We start from the raw sequence: 17,769 nt of genomic DNA, 5'->3' as shown, positions 1-17,769 counted from the left end.
GCTCACACTTCCATCATTGAGTCCATCCTCACTTCTTTAATCATCGTCTGGTTTGAAACCAATAACTAGCCTACGGATATTGTTTCACTCGCTTTGTCTAGGGATCCTAGGCCTAGTTACATGGTCTTTAACCTGAATGTATGTGTGCATTTATGTGAGAAATCAGGGAGTGAGGACAGTGTTGGATGCACATGTGCCCAGGGAGACAGCAACCTTACCTTAGGTCCAGGACCAGCCCTGTCTTGATTCCTTTGGGTCGGTGAGCCCAAGAAAAAATTATGTTCAGATGGTGATGGAAACAAATATATACAAAAATGAAAAATACAAAAGGCATGCCTAAACTAAAGATTCCAAATGAAGTTGAAAGGCTTTATGGTATGCAACCGAACCTGTAGCCTCACTGCTGCAAGCCGGGACAGCATCCCTTCCTCTGCATATATTCTGCATATTCCTCTCTGTAAATCAGCTTTACTCCAGAGTTTTAAGTATTACGTTCACTGTATTTATATTGGATATCCTGTATGTGGACTACAGTATGTTGACTTTGTGTCTATATTCTGCCTGTACATTGTCTATTGCTGGCAGCACCTATTACACCTATCAAATTACAGTTATGTGCAAATGTACTTGGTAAATAAAGTGATTCTGATTCTGATTAATTTGAGAGTGGTTACATTTCTCCAGGCCCATCCCTCAGCTTTTTACCAAAACGGAGGCGGGTTGACCACTTGGTTATTGTTTCAATTAAGGATTCTAGCTTTAAATGATGGGAATGCAATCAAATTCAATGTATTTTTGCAATGTAGAATATCATTGCAAAAGAGTTTTAAAACTGACTATCATGTCAAATTGACTTTAACACTAAGAAATCACCCTTTAACTTTATCTGAAGCCTTATCACCAGAATACCTCTTTAACACCAGTAGACTTGACCATGACTCGCTTCAGGAAACCTATACCAGTATTGTTGGCCAGTATTCTACTGATTCTCCCCATCAGAGGTTGTGTTGGATCTCTCTCTAATCCCCCACCTGAACTGATCTCCTGGCCCTCCTAAATCTAGGCCCTAGCTCTACAACACAATGTTACCCTTCTGTTGCTCAGATTGTTTCCTTGGCAATCTGGTTGTTAGAAACTGATTGACCAGTACCTGTTGATCAGTACTGATTGACCAGTACTCACATTTCTGACATTATCAAAGTTACAGTAACATACTCAGTGCTTGACTTGGACCGAAATAGCTGCTGTACTAATTTTGGGTGCCGGTAATGTTTACATTTAGGTGCAGGATCTCCACAATACTTTTGAGATAATATTTTATAAGATGAACAGGAGCTCAAGCAGTAGAACATTTGAGGTGCCAGTACTCAGATCCAGTAAAACTCCTGCCCAAATCAAGCACTGAACATACTGCACCACCATGTCAAGCAGTACATGTGCAATGTAGTCTTGACAACAAATTCACAGTACTAGCACATACAGTAAGATGGCGCCGGAGAAGAAGGCAGACGTTTTACGTGCCCCCAACTGATTGTGTTTTTTTGTTTGTTTATTTGCGTTGTTTATAACTTATTTTTTTTACTTATTTGTACGTAATGTTGCTGCTACCATCTCTTATGACCGAAAATAACTTCTAGACATCAGGACTGCGATTACTCACCACGGACCGGCAGAATCCTTTTTTTCCTTTAACAAGTCTGATGAGGCCGACTCGAACAATATACTGCTTTCTCGGGAACAGGCCCAGATCCCAGTGATTTGCGTGAAGAGGAGGCGGAGAAAAAGGGGTCGGAGTGCGTGCTGCCTTCTGAGAATTCGTAGGCGATTGAATAAACCCCAACTTCCTTCCATTCTGCTAGCAAATGTGCAATCTTTGAACAATAAAATAGATTACCTACGTGGAAGATTAAACTACCAATGGGACATTCAAAACTGTAATATCTTATGCTTCACAGAGTCGTGGCTGAACGACGACACTATCAACATACAGCTGGCTGGCTACACGCTGTACCGGCAGGATAGAACAGCGGTGTCTGGTCAGACAAGCGGCGACGGACTATGTATTTTTGTAAATAATAGCTGGTGCACGATATCTAAGGAAGTCTCAAGCTATTGCTCGCCTGAGGTAGAGTATCACATGATAAACTGTAGACCACGCTACCTACCTAGAGAGTTTTCATCTGTAGTTTTCGTAGTTGTTTAAATACCACCACAGTCGGAGGCTGGCGCTAAGACTGTGTTGAATGAGCTGTACTCTGCCATAAGCAAACAAGAAAACGCTCAACCAGAGGCAGTGCTCCTAGTTGCCGGGGACTTTAATGCAGGGAAACTTAAATCCATTTTACCAAATTTCTATCAGCATGTTAAATGTGCAACCAGAGGAAAAAAAACTCTGGACCACCTTTACTCCATACACAGAGACGCATGCAAAACTTTCCCTCGCCCTCCATTTGGCAAATCTGACCATAATTCTATCCTCCTGATTCCTGCTTACAGCCGAGAGCTGCCCTTGTACTGCGAGCATGCACTGACCAGTGTCTTCACTGACATTTTCAACCTCTCCCTGTCTGAGTCTGTAATACCAACATGTTTTAAGCAGACCACCATAGTGCCTGTGCCCAAGAACACTAAGGTAACCTGCCTAAATGACTACTGACCCGTAGCACTCACGTCTGTAGCCATGAAGTGCTTCGAAAGGCTGGGCATGGCTCACATCAACACCATTATCCCAGAAACCCTAGACCATTCCAATTTGCATACCGTCCCAACAGATCCACAGATGATGCAATCTCTATTGCACTCCACACTGTCCTTTCCCACCTGGACAAAGGGAACACCTATGTGAGAATGCTATTCATTGACTACAGCTCAGCGTTCAACACCATAGTGCCCTCATCACTAAGCTAAGGACCCTGGGACTAAACACCTCCCTCTGCAACTGGATCCTGGACTTCCTGACGGCCGCCCCCAGGTGGTGAGGGTAGGTAACAACACATCCGCTACGCTGATCGTCAACACAGGGGCCCCTCAGGGGTGCGTGCTCAGTCCCCTCCTGTGCTCCCTGTTCACGCATGACTGCACGGCCAGGCACGACTCCAACACCATCATTAAGTTTGCCGATGACACAACAGTGGTAGGCCTGATCACCGACAACAACGAGACAGCCTATAGGGAGGAGGTCAGAGACCTGGCCGTGTGGTGCAAGGAGAGCAACCTCTCCCTCAACGCGATCAAGACAAAGTAGATGATTGTGGACTACAGGAAAAAGCACGCCCTCATTCTCATCGATGGGGCTGCAGTGGAGCAGGCTGAGAGCTTCAAGTTCCTTGGTGTCCACATCACCAACAAACTAACATTGTCCAAGCACACCAAGACAGTCGTGAAGAGGGCACGACAAAACCTATTCCCCCTCAGGAGACTGAAAAGATTTGGTATGGGTCCTCAGATTCTCAAAAGGTTCTAGAGCTGCACCATCAAGAGCATCCTGACTGGTTACATCACTGCCTGGTATGGCAACTGGCCGGCCTCCGACTGCAAGGCACTACAGAGGGTAATGTGAACGGCCCAGTACATCACTGGGGCCAAGCTTCCTGCCATCCAGGACCTCTATACCAGGCAGTGTCAGAGGAAGGCCCTAAAAATTGTCAAAGACTCCAGCCACCCTAGTCATAGACTGTTCTCTCTGCTACCGCACGGCAAGCAGTACCGGAGCGCCAAGTCTAGGTCCGAGAGGATTCTAAACAGCTTCTACCCCCAAGCCATAAGACTCCTGAACAACTAATCAAATGGCTACCCAGACAAGCCCTGTCCTCCTGCTGTTCCTGCTCTGGGTCCTGGAGTGGCCTTGAACCCTGTCGTAATCCTGTCTGTCTGTGAGGTGGCCGTGGCCCATAGGAGAAGAAGAGGAGAGCAGGCTGGGTTAATCTGGCTCATGATGGGGTAATTACTTCCACGGTGCTGGGTGGTTGTGGGGATGGAGGGAGGAAGAGGAGGGGTGGATAGCTAGACCTGGCAGCGTAACTGACTGCTCCGTTGTGGGAGGAGCCACCCCTATAGCTAGGCGGATCTTTCCCTGACCTTGGAGAAAGGAGAGAGAGAGAGACATACAGAGAGAAAGGAGAGAGAGAGAGACAGAGAGAAAGGAGAGAGAGGGACACACAGAGAGACAGAGAGAGAGAGCAGAGACGTCAGCATACTGCCACAGATCCAGCAGCACTGCAGATCTCTCTGTGTGCTGCTACTCTTCCTATGAGGGTGAAAGACAGGAGGAGGAGTGGGAGTGAGTGAGAGAAGCGTCTGGCAGCCATCCCAGTCAAACAGTAATGCAGAGTAAAGGGGGAGATAGCAGTCTTTTCACTGAGCCTCAGCACCGGATCCAGCACTGTAAGTCTGTGTGTCATTCCTCTGTGATTGCCATAGTGATGTGTTGTGTAGCTGTTTGCATGTTGTGTGTGCTGCTGTATGTTCATTACATTATTATTATTGTTATTATAATTTTTATTCTGCTGTATGTTGTTATGCTCTGAAGGAGAGCAATGGCACAAGTATTTATGGACGCGACTGAGACAACAGTTGCTTAACAGAGACTGGATGGGTGTCTTGATGAGCCATGCTTTTGTAACCATGGGATGTGTTTTGTGTATGTGCGTGTGTGTGTGTGCATGCGTGAGTTTGTGCGTGTATACGTGCATGCTCGTGTGTGTGTGGGTAGAAAGGTGTGTGTGCGTGCGCGTGTACGTGCATGCGTGTGTGTGTGTGTGTGTGGGTGGGAAGGTGTGTACGTGTGTGTGTTGGAGGGTGTGTGTGTTGGAGGTTGTGTGTGTCTGCCTCTGTGTGTACAATTGTTTATACATGGTTATGACTATGTGATTGTGGCAAGTGTGTTGACTATGTGGCAATTACTTGTGAAACAGAATCATTGTTGTGGAATAACAGTAATAAATAATTGTGTAATGCTGACAATCGCTGGTATATTGTTTACGCAGTGACTGCAGCAGAGAAACACCCTTGTTGTTGTGCTTGTGCACTCTTAAAAGAACCCTTTTTGGTTCCAGGTAGAACTCTTTTGGGTTCCATGTAGAACCCTCTAGGGAAAGGGTTCTACATGGAAACCAATAGGGGTCTACCTGGAACCAGAAAGGGTTCTTGAAAGAGTTCTCCTCTGGGGACAGACGAAGAACCCGTTTAGGTTCTAGATAGCACCTTTTTTTCTAAGAGTGTACTGTTCTGTAGGACATACTCCTCACCCTCTCTGTCAACCAGTATGCTGTTCTATTATGCAGCAGTCAGAGTACCGCACTGTTATACTCAGACCTATCTCTGTCACCACAAGTGAGTGACATACATTGCCTTTGGAAAGTATTCAGACCCCTTGACTTTTTCCACATTTTGTTACGTTACAGCCTTTTTCTAAAATTGATTCAATTCTTTTTTCCCCTCAGAAATCTACACACAATACCCCATAATTACAAATCAAAACCAGTTTTTTAGCAATTTTTGCTAATGTATTTATAACGGAAATATAACATTTGCATAAGTATTCAAACCCTTTACTCAGTACTTTGTTGAAGCACCTTTGGCAGCAACTACAGCCTCAAGTCTTCTTGGGTATGATGCTACAAGCTTGGCACACCTGTATTTGGGAAGTTTCTCCCATTCTTCTCTGCAGATCCTCTCAAGCTCTGTCAGGTTGGATGGGGAGCATCGCTGCACAGCTGTTTTCAGGTCTCTCCAGAGATGTTCGATCGGGTTCAAGTCCGGGCTCTGGCTGGACCACTCAAGGACATTCAGAGACTTGTCACAAAGCCACTCCTGCGTTGTCTTGGCTGTGCGCTTAGGTTGTTGTCCTGTTGGAAGGTGAACCTTCATCCCAGTCTTAGGTCCTGAGCGCTCTGGAGCAAGGATCTCTCTGTACATCTTTCCCTTGATCCTGACTAGTCTCCCAGTTCCTGCCGCTGAAAAAATGTCCCACAGCATGATGCTGCCACCACCATGCTTCACCGTCGGGATGGTATTGGTCAGGTGATGCCTGGTTTCCTCCAGACGTGACCGTAAAGGCCTGATTGGTGGAGTGCTGCAGAGATGGTTGTCCTTCTGGAAGGTTCTCCCATCTCCACAAGGAACTCTGGAGCTCTGTCAGAGTGACCATCGGGTTCTTGGTCACCTCCCTGACAAAGGCCCTTCTCCCCCGATTGCTCAGTTTGGCCGAGCAGCCAACTCTAGGAAGAGTCTTGGTGGTTCCAAACTTCTTCCATTTAAGAACGATTGAGGCTACTTTGTTCTTGGGGACCTTAAAGGCAGCAGAAATGTGTTGGTACCCTTCCCCAGGTCTGTGCCTCGACACAATCCTGTCTCGGAGCTCTACGGACAATTCCTTCGACGTCATGGTTTGGTTTTTGTGTGCCTTTCCAAATCATGTCCAATCAATTGAATTGACCACAGGTGGACTCCAATCAAGTTGTAGAAACACCCCAAGGATGATCAATGGAAACAGGATGGACCGGAGCTCAATTTCGAGTCTCAAAGCAAAGAGTCTGAATACTTACCGTATGTAAATAAGTTATTTCTGTTTTTATTTTAATAGATTTGCAAGAATGTCTATGCTTTGTCATTATGGGTTATTGTGTGTAGATTAATTGTCACGTCCTGACCATAGAGAGCTCTTATTTTCTATGGTAGAGTAGGTCAGGGCGTGACTGGGGGGGGTTTATTCTAGTTTTATTTTTCTATGTTGTTTGGTTCTAGTTTCTGTTTTTCTATGTTGGGGTTTCTGGATGATCCCCAATTAGAGGCAGCTGGTCATCGTTGTCTCTAATTGGGGATCATATTTAAGTAGTTGTTTTTCCCACTTTTGTTTGTGGGAGATTATTTTGAGTTAGTGCATGTTGCACTCTTCGTCGTGGTTTGTTGTTTTGTTTATGGTTTATTGTATGTCTTGCATAGTTTCACATTAAAATAAATTATGTGGAACGATACCCACGCTGCGCTTTCGTCCGTTCCTACACACAAGCGTGACAGAATCTCCCACCACCAGAGGACCAAGCAGCGTGATCAAGAGGAATGGACCTGGGAGGAAATCTTGGACGGGAAAGGACCCTGGAGGCAGGAAGGGGAGTATCGCTGTCCGAAGGAGGAGATAGAGGCAGCGAGAGCAGAATGGCGACGCTACGAGGAATTAGCACGGCAACAACAGAAGCCCGAGAGGCAGCTCCAAAAATTGTTTTGGGGGGGCACACTGAGTGGTCGGCGGAGCCGAGGTGTGAACCAGAGCCAGTCAGGGAGTCGAGTGAGGAACTCGACGAAAGATTCCGGAGAGAGGTGTTGGCGTTGAGAGCGCTGCAGAGCGGGCGTGCTTACCGTGGGGAGCGTGTGACCAGTCAGGCACCGTGTTATGCGGTGATGCGCACTGTATCTCCAGTGCGCATTCATAGCCCGGTGCGCACTGTGCCTGCGCCCCGCATTTGCAGGGCTAAAGTGAGCATTCAGCCAGGACGGGTTGTGCCGGCTCAACACTCCTGGTCTCCAGTACGCCTCCTTGGTCCAGGATATCCTGCGCCAGGTCTACGCACTGTGTTGCCAGTGCGCATTCACAGCCCAGTTCGTCCTGTGCCAGCGCCCCGCATTTGCCGGGCTAAAGTGAGCGTTCAGCCAGGACGGGTTGTGCCAGCTCTACGCTCCAGACCTCCAGTGCGCCTCCACTGTCCAGTATATCCTGCACCGGTTCTACGCACCAGGTCTCCAGTGCCCCTCCACAGCCCAGTACGTCCTGTGCCTCCTCCTCGCACTCTCCTTGGAGTGTGTGTCCTCAGTCAGGTACGTCCTGTGCCTTCTCCTCACACTCGCCCTGAAGTGCGTGTCACCAGTCTAGTGCCACCTGTCCCGGCTCCACGCACTAGGCCTCCAGTGCGCCTACCCAGTCTGGTGCGTCCTGTGCTTGCTCTCCGCACTCGCCCTGAGGTGCGTGTTACCAGTCTGGCGACACCTGTGCCAGCCCCACGCATCAGGCCTCCAGTGCGCCTTCCCGTTCCAGAGCTTCCGGTGACAGTTCCCAGTCCAGAGCTTCCAGCGACAGTTCCCAGTCCAGAGCTTCCGGCGACAGTTCCCAGTCCAGAGCTTCTGGCGACGTTTCACAGTCCGGAACCTCCAACGATGGTCCACAGTCCGGAACCTCCTGAGACGGCCCGCGGTCCGGAACCTCCAGTGACAGTCGGCGGTCCAGAGCCTCCACCGATGCTGGCGGGTTTGCAGGATGAGAGGGTTCTTCGTCCTGCACCAGAGCCGCCTCCTATGCTGGTGGATCCACAGGATGAGAGGGTTCTTTGTCCCACACCAGAACCGCCTCTGATGTGGGAGGATCCGCGGGATGAGAGGGTTCTTCGTCCTGCACCAGAACCGCCACCAACAGTAGACACCCCCCTCAACCCTCCCTTTTGGTTTCAGGTTTTGGTCTTGGTCTTCCCCTGTGGCTCAGTTGGTAGAGCATGGTGTTTGCAACATCAGCATGGTGTCTGCAACGCCAGGGTTGTGGGTTCGATTCCCACGGGGGGCCAGTACAAAATCAAAAAAATGCATGAAATGAAATGTATGCATTCACTACTGTAAGTTGCTCTGGATAAGAGCATCTGCTAAATGACTATAAATGTAAAAAAAAATAAAAATAAAAGGTTTTGCGGCCGGAGTCCGCACCTTTGGGGGGGGGTCCTGTCACGTCCTGACCATCGAGAGCTCTTATTTTCTATGGTAGAGTAGGTCAGGGCGTGACTGGGGGGGGTTTATTCTAGTTTTATTTTTCTATGTTGTTTGGTTCTAGTTTCTGTTTTTCTATGTTGTTTTTTTTGGATGATTCCCAATTAGAGGCAGCTGGTCATCGTTGTCTCTAATTGGGGATCATATTTAAGTAGTTGTTTTTCCCACTTTTGTTTGTGGGAGATTATTTTGAGTTAGTGCATGTTGCACCTCTTCGTCACGGTTTGTTGTTTTGTTTGTGGTTATGTGTTCGTGTATTTTGTATAGGTGTGCGACGGGTATGTTTACCCATGTTTATTTTTATGTACGTTGGTTTCTTGGAGTTTGTTTTATATAAATTAAACTACTCCAGTTACACCAAGTTGGTTTCTCCTGCGCCTGACTTCCCTGCCACCTACACACACGACAATGACATTAATGAGGATTTTTTTTAAATGTAATCCATTTTAGAGTAAGGCTGTAAGGTAACAAAATGTGGATAAAGGGAAGGGGTCTGACAACTTTCCAAATGCACTGTATTTCAATGCTTAAATGTCACTATTTTGTCATATTCTGAGACCATGTTGATGTACTGTAGCATCATCAGATTATATTAAATCAATGCGAGCAGTTAGTGAAAGACACTGCAGCAGCAGCATTCTCCCAATGCAGTATTTATCAATTCATTTAACTGGCATAACTCTGCTTCAGCCACTTAGTTTCATTTACAACCCCAGTACTGTTTATGATGTGAATACCACTGTTTCCTAAATACCATCGATTTAGAACTGACTGGGTAGACTGTGACGGGGGGCTCCACACATCAAATACCTCTGCAGTTGCTGTTTACCCAAACACTAGATTGAGCCCTTAGATACCAGTCCAGCAAGGCCTCCCTTCTTTCTCTTTTCCTCCTCTCTTCTTCTCCTCTGCCACCAGACCTTGATCCTGCAGTGATATCATGATATCATCGCAGTCTGCTGTTGTTAGAGCTGCACATGAGTTACATATGATAATGCCCCCTTCCTCTACCTCACCCCCCCCCCCACTTTCCCTCCTCCTACTTCCTCCCCCGGCCCCCTAGGCAGGTTATCTCTACTCTGTAATTGGGTCATATTTCTCATTTTTCTGGCTGACGTGGTGTGCATTCTGGGAGCATTCGGGAATGCCGTGGGTGGAGGAGTTATGAAATACTGTGTTTGGAGCTGAGCAGAAGAGCTGAGTGATGGGTGGAGGAGTTATGAAATACTGTGTTTGGAGCTGAGCAGCAGAGCTGAGTGATGGGTGGAGGAGTTATGAAATACTGTGTTTGGAGCTGAGCAGCTGAGCAGCAGAGCTGAGTGGTGGGTGGAGGAGTTATGAAATACTGTGTTTGGAGCTGAGCAGCAGAGCTGAGTGATGGGTGGAGGAGTTATGAAATACTGTGTTTGGAGCTGAGCAGCAGAGCTGAGTGGTGGGTGGAGGAGTTATGAAATACTGTGTTTGGAGCTGAGCAGCAGAGCTGAGTGGTGGGTGGAGGAGTTATGAAATACTGTGTTTGGAGCTGAGCAGCAGAGCTGAGTGATGGGTGGAGGAGTTATGAAATACTGTGTTTGGAGCTGAGCAGCAGAGCTGAGTGATGGGTGGAGGAGTTATGAAATACTGTGTTTGGAGCTGAGCAGCAGAGCTAAGTGGTGGGTGGAGGAGTTATGCTACAGCCTCACGAGGCTCCACAGTCCACACACACACTGCAGAACAAAGCCACACACACTGCAGAACAAAGCCACACACACTGCAGAACAGAGCCACACACACACCGCAGAACAGAGCCACACACACACTGCAGAACAGAGCCACACACACACTGCAGAACAGAGCCACACACTGCAGAACAGAGCCACACACTGCAGGGATGGGCGGAAAATAGATCTGACCCCCAGAGAGAGTCAGAGGGAGAGCGCGAAAGAGAGCGAGAGAGAAAGGAAAGGGATGGAGGAACAGCGTGGACTCTCAGCCCTTACTCTGTTTGCAGTACATACGGTGGATGTCAAGTTGGAGAAAAGGAAGGGTAAATACAAAGGAGAGAACACGGCACCGCTGCCGCATTCCTATGGACAGTGTTCTGTTCCAGATACATGAATCCATAACCCAATGCCATGTTTATACACCGGTGCCATAGTATATTTACTGAATGCTATGTCATCTCTCTCAAGCAACCCCGGGTAAAAGCTGTACTTGATGTTGCTTGTTGTCATTAGTCCTCCTGGTCTACCTTGTGGCATGTCTATCTAGCTCTCCCCCCCCCCCCTCTCTGCTGACCAGTACTGTATCAGGGGGACACAGTGGGATATTGTGAACCTCGGTGGCTGTGCCGTGCTGAGTGGGAGGCAGTGGGAGGCTCATGTGATGAGAAAGGGGACAGCTTTAGTAAATAGCTGTCATTCATAAGAGCCGTGAGGACGTTTGTCAGGCAGGCAGCTGCCCCTTACTTCAGACACTGATTCTGGACATCAGGACAAACACAATCGAATTCGGGGAGTAGGCAGTTTATGGGAAACGGTCATCCACAGATAGATGATGATGTGGTTCTGTAAAGGAGTAGCTCGAGTGGAGGAGGCATCGATGGTACAGCCAGGGAGGGAATAAATCCAGCTATATCAGCTGATCTACTGACAAGGTTAATCCCCGTTGGCAGGCCTCTCCTCTCCTCTCTCTGCAGTGCTGTCCTGACAGTCCGGGAGAGGTTCTGTGTGTTTGGGATGTCAGCGCTGTCAGCCTGATGGTGTATGATACAGGTGCAGGGAAGGGTGTGTTGGTTAGAGTCCTGTACACAGTCCCCTCTCTTTGTAATGTAGGGTGTGTGGGTGTGTGTTTTGGGGGTGGAGGGAGGGGTTCATCTGGTTGTGGACTAAATTACTATTACCACTGTGCTGCAGTACAGAAGTAGTGTTTCAGAGCCATGATTCTAGCCCAGTAATTCAAAAAGAAGAGGTAGGCAGGACAAGTTTGAGGATGTTTTGGGAAACATTTGCTTTAGAAATGTAGTGCTGTAGTGCTCTGTCTTTGTTTGCTGGCATGGCGTTTTGAGGATTTGAACAGTGTTGCCAGTATGAAATATGCTTTAATTATAGCCTACATTCATTTTTATGAGCATAGTCTTTCATTCCCTGTGTGTCAGTCAAGGGCAACGCGTAGCTGTAAGCTACGATGACTCTGTACTGGTTGTGTGTGGACAGGCTCCAAACAGAGACTATTCATCATTTTAGAACCACCATCCTTTGTCTGAGGAACAGGAAGACACTGAAATCCAGAGAGCCTAGACAATCCTGGGGAAGTTTTCTGTGTATTTCTGTCTCCCTCTTCCCCTTCTCTCTCTCTCTCTCTCTCTCTCTCTCTCTCTCTCTCGCCCCCCCTCTCTCTCTCTCTCTCTCTCTCTCTCTATCTCTCTCTCTCTCGCCCCCCCTCTCTCTCTCTCTCTCTCTCTCGCTCTCTCTCAATTCAATTTTAGGGCTTTATTGGCATGGGAAACATATGTTAACATTGCCAAAGCAAGTGAAGTAGATAATAAACAAAAGTGAAATAAACAATAAAAAATAAAAAATAACAGTAAACATTACACTCACAAAAGTTCCAAAAGAATAAAGACATTTCAAATGTCATATCAGGTGCAAATGGTTAAAGTACAAAAGGGAAAATAAAGTAACATAAATATGGGTTGTATTTACAATGGTGTTTGTTCTTCACTGGTTGCCCTTTTCTTGTGGCAACAGGTTACAAATCTTGCTGCTGTGATGGCACACTGTGGTATTTCACCCAGTAGATATGGGAGTTCATCAAAATTGGGTGTGTTTTCAAATTCTCTCTCCCTCTTCCCCTTCTCTCGCTCTTTCACTCTCTCTTCCTCTTTTCTCTCTCTCTCTCTCTCTCTCTCTCTCTCTCTCTCTCTATTTATCAGTCTCTCTCTATCAGACTCTCTCTCTCGCTCTCTATTTACCAGTCTCTCTCTCTCTCGCTCTCTATTTATCAGTCTCTCTCTCTATTTATCAGTCTCTCTCTCGCTCTCTATTTATCCGTCTCTCTCTCTCGCTCTCTATTTATCAGTCAATTCAATTCAATTTGCTTTATTGGCATGATGTAACAATGTACATATTGCCAAAGCTTATTTTGGATATTTACAATATAAAAATGAGAATCAAAATTGTCAACGGGACAGCAGTAACAACAATAACCAAGGGTCAAAATAACCATACATTCAACAATAACAATAAGCATACAGTAGAGGACATGTGCAGGTTGATTGGTCTGTCAGACACTGTCCCTCAACTTATGGCAGGCAGCAATGTAGTGCGCTGCCAATCCACAGCTCTCTGCGTCCTCCCCCAACAGACGGGTAGCCTATCCTCATCAGAGAGGTCTTTGAAACCTTGAATAAGGGTTTCACATTTGGGAGAATGACACTCTCTAATTGTTTTATATTTTTTACATTTTGTCAGGAAATGCAGCTCTGTCTCAGGTTCTGCTGTTGTGCAGTGGTTGCACAGCCTTTCCTCTACAGGGAGCCAGGTTTTCCTGTGTCTACCCTTCTCAATGGCAAGGCTGTGCTCACTGAGCCTGTACTTTGTCAAGGTTTTTCTAAGGTTTTGATCAGTAATCATGGTCAAATATTTAGCCACGGTGTACTGTCGATTTAGGGCCAGATAGCACTGCATTTTGCTTTGTGTTTGTGCTATTGTTTCCCAATAAGCAATGTAGTTTTGTTTTGACTGTGTTGTAATTTGGTTTATTCTGATTGATTGGATGTTCTGGTCCTAAGGCGTCAGTGTGTTAGTAGAACAGGTTTGTGAACTCAGTCCCAGGACCAGCTGGATGAGGGTCCTGAGGCTTCAGTGTGTTAGTAGAACAGGTTTGTGAACTCAGCCCCAGGACCAGCTGGATGAGGGGACTCTTTTCTTTGCTCAGCTCTTGGCATTGCAGGGCTTGGTAAAGATATGAGAGGGGGTCACTGTATTTTAGATGTTTCCAAAACTTAATTGCTCTTTTTTGAGTTTTTATTATTAGTGGATATTGGCCTAATTCTGCCCTGCATGCATTGTGTGTAGTTTTCCTCTGGACATGTAGGAGAATCTTACAGAACTCTGCATGCAGGGTTTCAATGGGGTGTTTGTCCCATTTGATGAAATTTTGTTTTGCAAGTGGACCCCACACCTCGCTGCCATAAAGTGCAATTGGTTCAATGACATATTCAATTAGTTTTAGCCAAATTTGAATAGGTATTTCAATTTGAATTCACTTTTTAATGGCGTAGAATGCCCTGCGTGCTTTCTCTCTCAGTTCATTCACTGCCTCATTAAGGTGTCTAGTTGAGCTTATTTTTAAACCTAAGTAATTGTAGTGTGTACAGTACTCTATATATTTTGTACCTATTGAGAACTTTGGTCTAATTCCCTGAGATCTGGATCTTCTCTGGAAAATCATTATTTTAGTGTTTTTGGGGTTTACTGGGTTTTCTCTCTCTCTCTCTCTCTCTCTCTCTCTCTCTCTCTATATATATATATTAATCAATCTCTATCAATCTCTCTCTCTCTATTTATCAATCTCTATCAATCTCTCGCTCTCTATTTATCAGTCTCTCTCTCTCGCTCTCTATTTATCAGTCTCTCTCTGTCGTCCCCTGAGTCTCAGCTGGAGTGCTCGCTGAAATATAAAGTTTTATCCAGTTATATTGCCCTTGTTATTTTGCAACAGCATTTCCCTCTGAGTTTCTGGTGCTTCATCTCAAACGGATGACAATGTGTAATGAAGGATCTCTTATTCCCTACTTGTTCCCTGCAAAGCCGGCAAGCGTTGTACAATAGTATGGATATTCTCAATTAGAAACAGCTTGACAAGAACAGCGGCCAGTTGGAATAGAAGTGTGAGGAACTTTCGTCAGGTTTGATTAGCCTCAAGCTCAGGTTTGATTAGCCTCAAGCTCTATATTATTCAGGGAACTTTCACAGCTGTGGAACACAGACAGACAGACAGACAGACAGACAGACAGACAGACAGACAGACAGACAGACAGACAGACAGACAGACAGACAGACAGACAGACAGACAGACAGACAGACAGACAGACAGACAGACAGACAGACAGACAGACAGACAGACAGACAGACAGACAGACAGACAGACAGACAGAGAGAGAGAGAGAGAGAGAGATTCATATTTTAAAAACAAGCTCATCAAGCAAGAAGAGTCATTAAGACCTGCAGATTAGATCTGCATCATTTGTGGGTGACGACATGTTTACTGCTGCCTTGTTTTGCTCTGGAGGTGTCTGTCTTGGACTCCGGGGTTAGACGAGCAGCACTTTTCCCTGAGCGTTGGGCTTCCTCTGCTCTCCCCCGCTCTACTTTGAGATGTTCTGACATGAGACCATTTTCAATAACCACAAGCAGGTTGGTGCCAGTGTCTCACGGTCTTATTGAAATACTGCTCAAACACAAAGTGAGTTCTCTCAGCCAACAACAACAACCATAGCACCAGCAAAGCACTGGAAGCTGGCATCTCCCCCAGTCACACAGCACCAGACAAAGAACCACAAAGCAGCGGTAGCTCTGTCTGTGTAGATTGGCATGGAGGATGGTGTTAACTTAGTGGTTAGTTTAGTATAATATTGTGTTTACCTTACGGACTCTTTAATGTGGCCATGAACCCTTCTTTAGAGGGAAAAAGCATATTTCAAACAGAACATCTGATAATTGTGACATCCCATGCTACATTTTGCCAACTGGTTATGTTCATTCACACTAATTGATATTTCTACCCTCCTCCACCACCATTATGGTCTTGATTACCCTTTTGAAAAATGTGTGGTCATACGCACATCCTTAAAAAACGTAGGTGGCCGGGCTAAAACAGAATACCTGTAAAGAACAGGAAGACCTGTTTATGCTCCAAATTCACTGCTTTATTGACAACGTTTTGATCCGAAACAGATCATCGCCAGGGAGCATAAACAGTGTGCAGGCCTTCCTGTTCTTGATTAACCATTTCACATTATCATACCGACCAAAATCTTACTATGCTGGCTCAGGTATTGTCTAATCAACCAGAGGTACAGAGACTATGCGGGATGGGAAACCAGGCAAGTGCAGCTCAGCTCAGGTCTGATTGGTTCAGGAGGTATATGACTTTGTCTATTTGGGCGTAAGAGGCAGTTGGAAGGAGGTTATTAAAGCACTCAAGGACGTTGATGAATGTTATGAGGAGACAGGAGGAGTGAATGTCATGAGGAGACAGGAGGAGTGAATGTCATGAGGAGATAGGAGGAGTGAATGTCATGAGGAGACAGGAGGAGTGAATGTCATGAGGAGACAGGAGGAGTGAATGTTATGTTCATCTGTGGCATTCTATGTTAACTTGGTTAGGAGATGGTAGAAGAGGTCGATCTACTGCCGTTAGCATTGAACTTTGTTTTTTTTATTACATATTGTACTTCTGACACTTCCTGTTGAGTTGTTGAAAAATGTGTTTGCTGTTCTGTCCAGCGTATTAGAAGCTGAGGAAACTGTCAAGACATGAGTGGTTGCCCTTCTTTTCTTGTGAAATGCTCTGACCTTTTTTTATGAGCTATAGGCTTGTTATTCTGGGAGCATGTAGAGACCATGTAATTATCTGATTACTGTATTGACTGTTCTATGTTATATGACCTATCTGCTTTCTGCTGAACAATACAGTCATCATTTCTGGGCTGGTGCTTTGACTTGATGCCTAGATCCATCACACACACACACACACACACACACACACACACACACACACACACACACACACACACACACACACACACACACACACACACACACCGTATAAATGATGACTCAACAGCACCTTTTTGTTGTGTCTGGAGAACAAAGTCCCATGTGTTGTACTTAGTGTTAAGATCATGATCAGTTTGGCGTTTAGCATTATTCTTCATGGAGAAATTCCTACGATTTTAAACTTGTGGAGTTGTCTGTCTATCTATCTGTTTTATTGTTCTACACTTTTTTTCTATGGAGGTGATCAATCAATCAAATATGTTTCTAAAGCCCTTTTTACATCAGCCGATGTCACAAAGTGCTATACAGAAACCCAGCCTAAAACTGTCTTCATGGATCACAGAGAAGGTGAACCATGGAATTCTGCTTTAGTGAAGTTCAAGGATAGTGTGTGTGTGTGTGTGTGTGTGTGTGTGTGTGTGTGTGTGTGTGTGTGTGTGTGTGTGAGAGCCAACCCCCATGCGCACACACACACACAGTGACTGGTGTGTAGCAGTAGCTGGTCCAGACTTGACGGATCCCTGATCACCAGTGCAGCTGTCATCATCGCTCTGTTAACATCCCACCAAGATCATCTGTCTAACAGAGGGGGTGTCAGTTTCACAGCCTCCTCCAGTGGGGTGAAGGAGAGTTACCCCACCAGGCTCAGTGTTCCTCACAAACACACTAGCAGCTAGCCTAGTTGTCACGCCCTGACCTTAGAGAGACGTTTTACTTCCTCTAGTTTGGTTAGGTCAGGGTGTGATGTGGGGTGGGCAATCTAGTTTTTGTATTTCTTTGTGTTTGGCCGAGTATGGTTCCTAATCAGAGGCAGCTTTCTATCGTTGTCTCTGATTGGGAATCATACTTAGGCAGCCCTTTTTTCCACCTTTAGTTGTGGGATCTTGTTTTTGTACAGCTCAGTAAGCCTGCAGAACGCGACGTTCCTTTTCCTTTTCGTTATTTTGTTTAGTGTTCTGAGTTAAATAAAAGTAAACATGAGCACTTACCACGCTGCACCTTGGTCTCCTCCTTACGATGGTCGTTACACTAGTCCCTGCTCTGCATCAGCCAACTCTTACAATGACCGTAGGAGTTGGCAAGATGGCACAAATAGATCTGATACCAGGCTAACTAGGAGTATTCCAGTGTTACTCATGAAGGCAGTTCCAGCGAACGGGCTGCTCACTTCTCTGGAAAATGCGCAGTTCGCTGGAAGTCAGTCACGCAGGGCCTGTGTGACTGACTTACACAGCACTGTCTGAGCTCTGAACATGTCCTG

At 46.1% G+C, this 17,769-nt stretch overlaps 1 protein-coding gene across 1 annotated transcript in view; it reads left to right on the top strand.

Moving 5' to 3' along the window:
* The first annotated feature begins 4,108 nt into the window (after positions 1–4,108).
* The window catches only part of mical3a (microtubule associated monooxygenase, calponin and LIM domain containing 3a), a 139,892-nt gene continuing 126,231 nt past the window's right edge, over positions 4,109–17,769 (top strand). The window contains exon 1 of the mRNA XM_045697004.1: positions 4,109–4,383. The gene's annotated coding sequence lies outside the window, so the exon portion shown is untranslated. The remainder of the gene's footprint in view (positions 4,384–17,769) is intronic.

This window comes from Salmo salar, chromosome ssa16 (genome assembly GCF_905237065.1).
Source record: "Salmo salar chromosome ssa16, Ssal_v3.1, whole genome shotgun sequence".
Classification (NCBI taxonomy): Eukaryota; Metazoa; Chordata; class Actinopteri; order Salmoniformes; family Salmonidae; genus Salmo; species Salmo salar.
Note: the sequence above shows the minus strand (reverse complement) of the source record. Positions and strands in the feature narration are given on the sequence as shown.